This window comes from Molossus molossus, unplaced genomic scaffold (genome assembly GCF_014108415.1).
Source record: "Molossus molossus isolate mMolMol1 unplaced genomic scaffold, mMolMol1.p scaffold_m16_p_1, whole genome shotgun sequence".
NCBI classification, from domain to species: domain Eukaryota; kingdom Metazoa; phylum Chordata; class Mammalia; order Chiroptera; family Molossidae; genus Molossus; species Molossus molossus.
In genome coordinates this window covers 67206926-67211565 of record NW_023425344.1, presented here as the reverse complement: position 1 = coordinate 67211565, position 4640 = coordinate 67206926, and the positions used below count along the sequence as shown (strand labels likewise).

At 49.1% G+C, this 4640-nt stretch overlaps 1 long non-coding RNA gene across 1 annotated transcript; it reads left to right on the top strand.

Annotated features, from left to right (window-relative positions):
• Positions 1 to 890: 890 nt before the first annotated feature.
• Positions 891 to 3296, top strand: LOC118634998. Its single transcript, XR_004960423.1, has 3 exons — positions 891 to 1135; positions 1746 to 1859; positions 2384 to 3296. It is a non-coding gene; the product is annotated as an uncharacterized LOC118634998 (long non-coding RNA).
• Positions 3297 to 4640: the final 1344 nt, after the last annotated feature.

Here is a 4640-nt window from a genome sequence, read left to right as displayed (position 1 = left end):
CTTTGAATGGACAGACCCCGAAGGGGGTTTCTCAGGCCAGCTTACCTGGACCAGACTCCCTCAGGGCTTCAAGAACTCTCCCACCATTTTTGACGAAGCCCTGAGCCAGGACCTCCTCAACTTCCGAGACAGCCACCCACAGGTAACCCTGCTCCAATATGTAGATGACCTACTCTTAGCTGCCCGGACCTCCGATGAATGCCTTGCTGCCACTCGAGCCCTTCTCATTGAGTTAGGCAAACTTGGGTACCGGGTATCCATGAGAAAAGCCCAAATCTGTGTCAAGAAAGCCACCTACTTGGGTTACCATTTAGAGGAAGGGAAACACACCTTATCCTCAGGAAGAATCCAAGCAATCCTTGGGATCCCAAGGCCAACCACCAAAAGGCAGGTACGAGAATTTCTAGGCGTGGTTGGATATTGCAGACTGTGGATTCTAGGGTTTGCAGAAATTGCAAGACCCCTCTATTCATGTACGGGGGGAAAGGAACCTGATTTAACTTGGACTGAAAGGGAAGAAGAGGCTTTTGAAAGACTTAAACAGGCGCTTGCCTCAGCCCCTGCCCTTGCCTTGCCAGATACCACCAAACCTTTCCAGCTTTTTGTTGCAGAACGCAAAGGCATAGCAAAAGGAGTCCTAACCCAGACACTGGGACCATGGAAACGCCCGATTGCTTATCTCTCCAAACAGCTTGACCCTGTTGCTACAGGCTGGCCGTCCTGCATAAGAGCAATAGCTGCAACCGCTCTCCTTGTCAAGGAGGCGCAGAAGCTGACCTTAGGCCAGGACCTCCAAATCATCGGAGGCCACACCACTGAAGCCTTACTCAGGTCTCCTCCTGACAGATGGATTTCCAACGCTCGCCTCACTCAATATCAGGTACTATTATTGAACCCACCACAGGTTACCTTCTCCAAGTCTACTGCCCTCAACCCAGCTACCTTACTCCCCGACGGGAATCAAGGAGAACTGCTCCACGATTGCCACTCGTTACTAGACTCCATAGAGGGAACCAGACCGGACCTCAAAGACGAGCAAATAGCCAACTCTGACTATGACCTCTATACTGATGGGAGCAGTTTCATCAGGGATGGAACTCGGTATGCCGGGGCAGCAGTAGTCACCAATTTACAGGTAATCTGGGCTCAGGCCTTGCCCCACGGAACTTCTGCACAGAAAGCAGAACTGATTGCCCTGACACAGGCACTCAATTGGGCAAAAGGCAAGAGGGTCAACATCTACACTGACAGCCGCTATGCCTTTGCAACTGCTCATGTGCATGGAGCCCTATACCGAGAAAGGGGGCTCCTCACATCAGCTGGGAAAGAAATTAAAAATAAAGAAGAAATACTCAATCTCTTAGCAGCCATCTGGCAACCTAAGGCTGTGGCCATTGTTCACTGCAGGGGGCACGAAACCAAGCCTAGTCAGACAAAAGAAGGAAATGACCTAGCAGACCGGACTGCTAAACAAATTGCCCTAACTGAGGTAAAACCTATAGAAATACTCCCTGCTCTTCCCCTTCGGGAATTGCCCTCCTTGCCATCCTACAATGAAGAGGAGCTCAACCTGAGAAAGAAGTTAAATTGTTCAACAGAAAAGGGGAACTGGCATCGGCTCCCCGATGGAAGACTACTTCTCCCCAAAGCCTTGGGAATTGCTCTCATTAGAGATCTCCACTCTAGTACTCACCTAGGCACATCAAAATTAATCTCTCTAGTCAGTAGACACTTCTATATTCCAGATCTCAAGACTATAGCCACTTCGGAGGTTACCCGATGTTCTGCCAGTGCACAGGTAAATCCAGGGCCTCCCAGACCCCGTGGACTTGGGGTCCGAATCAGAGGGCATGAACCAGGTGAGCATTGGGAACTTGATTTTACTGAGATCTCAACCAGCAAATTTGGATTTAAGTACTTACTAGTTTTTGTTGACACCTACTCAGGATGGATTGAGGCTTTTGCCACAAGGCACGAGACTGCTAACGTAGTTGCCAGACATCTCCTAACTGGGATCATTCCTAGATTTGGCCTGCCCTTAGTACTGGGGTCAGACAATGGGCCGGCTTTCATAGCCAAAATTTCCAAATTAATAGCAAAAGCTCTCAGAATAGGCTGGAAATTACATTGTGCCTATAGACCGCAAAGCTCAGGTCAGGTAGAGAGAATGAATAGAACTCTTAAGGAGACTCTTACCAAACTTAAGATTGAAACCGGTGATAATTGGGTAAACCTCTTGCCATTTGCTCTGTTGCGCACCCGATGCACCCCATATCTCAAGAACCTTACCCCTTATGAAATCATCTATGGGAGACCACCACCTATTATCCCTAAGATTCACTATGACCACATAGGCGAATTATCTAACCAGGGGCTTCTCAAGTCTTTGCAGGCCATCGAAGTCATCAGAAGAGAGGCCCGCCTCTCAGCCAAGGAAAGAAAACAACCCACTGAAGCGGAACCACCCCTACTGGACATTGAGCCTGGTGACTGGATTTGGATCAAGAAGTTTAACAAGGAAACCCTCGAACCTACCTGGGATGGGCCCCACTTGGTAATTCTGACAACCCCCATAGCCTTTAAGGTGTCTAATAAGAGACCGTGGATTCACCACACCCAGGTAAAGAAAGCACACCCTGATCAGATCCCAAAGAAATGGGCTCTTTTCAAGGATCCCACAGACCCTCTAAAACTCAAGTTTACTGCATCCTCTTGAGTTTGTTGTGGGTCCCTACCTTCTGCAGCATTCCAACTAAACATACCTGGGTCCTCACCAGGACTAGAGATGGCTCTAGGCTAGCCATCAATGAGACCTTCCAAGCCTCCCAGGTAACCCTTAAGACGGACTTTTCACAATTCTTCGATGACAACCTCTGTCACGGAGAATTTGGTTCCCGTCACACAACCCAACAAATAACTCGCTTTGGCTCAGCAAGTAAAACTTCAGTCTGTAACCATGACACCTTAACCATGTTCTGTGGAGCACTCAGCATTATGGTTGTCCCGAGAACCCATTCCCCAGGCATATGAGGACTATATGTGGTGGACCGGGAGAATTTTATTGTAAGGTCTGGGGTTGTGAGACCCTAGCCCTTGGATGGTCACCAGGGGGCGGCAATGATAATGATATAACCCTCCTGCGGGACCCCACACCCCATGCCCACAAGGGAAAAGATGGAATAGACCCTACTTGCAAGAACCAAACTTGTAACCCCACCACTATTACTATAAAACAGCCTCTAAACTCAGCCTGGCTTACTGGAAAAACATGGGGATTGAGACTATATCTCGCTGGATACGACACTGGTACTTTATTCACCATCCAGCGACTTCCCTGGGTTCCTTCTCGGAGGGACCCGCCCAACCCTTCCCATCGGACCAAACCACATTCTCAACCCAGTAACACCCACAGAGTCTCTAGAGAGCCGGAATAGGGCAACAGCTCCAGCCTTTGGGGCCCCTCAGGTGCCAATGCCACACTCCCTCAATTCCTTTAGCAACTCGCTTCTAACCATGTTAGATTCTGTTTTCTCCCTCTTAAATAGTTCTCAACCTAACACCACCGAAGACTGCTGACTCTGTGTAGATCCAGCACCACCCTACTGTGTTGGTATTGGGGCAAATGCCACGGGTACTCTAGCCCCCATGAACCAAACTTTTAGTGACTCAGACTCACCTGGGGAAGGAACCCTTGCCAACTGTGCCCGAACCGGCAAGCTCACCCTAGGAGATCTTCAAGGACAGGGGACCTGTTTCATCCTTGGAAACCTCAACCTCCAAGCTTCGCCATACAAGGACAACTGCCTGACCAACACCTCTCTGCGAGCCGAAGGCTCAACCCCATGGACTCTGATTACACCTAGCGGGACTTGGTTTGCATGCTTATCAGGTATCCACCGTTGCATTAGCCCCGGGAATCATTCAGATCTTTGTGTTGTTATCTATATAGTTCCCCAGGTATACCTATATGCAGGGCCCACAGGTGCAGCCCATTTTCTAGCCTCAGACTATCATACTAGACTCCAGAAACGTGTACCCATTCTGATCCCTGTACTGGCTACCCTGGGTATTGCCGGCTTCACTGCCCTAGGGGCGACAGCCCTCATTAAGAATGACCTTGCCCTTCGTGAGCTGTCAGCCACGTTTTCCCGCGATGTTGAATTACTCCAGACCCAAGTCAAATACCTTGAAAAACAGGTTGACTCCCTAGCCGAAGTGGCCCTCCAAAATCACAGAGGTCTAGATCTGCTCTTCCTCAAACAGGGAGGTCTCTGTGCTGCCCTAGGAGAGACCTGTTGTTTCTATGCTAACCACTCAGGTATCATCAGACAATCTATGCAAGAGCTGCAAAAGTGATTACGAGATAGAGAGAGAGAAGAACATACCTCTACCTCATGGTTCAATTGGTCTCCCTGGCTGACCACCCTCCTCACAGCTCTAGTGGGTCCACTCCTCCTCTTATTCATAGCCTTAGCCTGCGGACCTATCATCCTTAACAGAATCACTGCATTTGTCAAGGAGCAGGTCCAATCAATTAAGCTTATGGTACTAGCCCAACAGCAACATTACCAACGCTTACCCCTAATCCATGACTAATATAAATCAAGGATTTGATTAATTCACCAGAAGAAGTGGGGAAT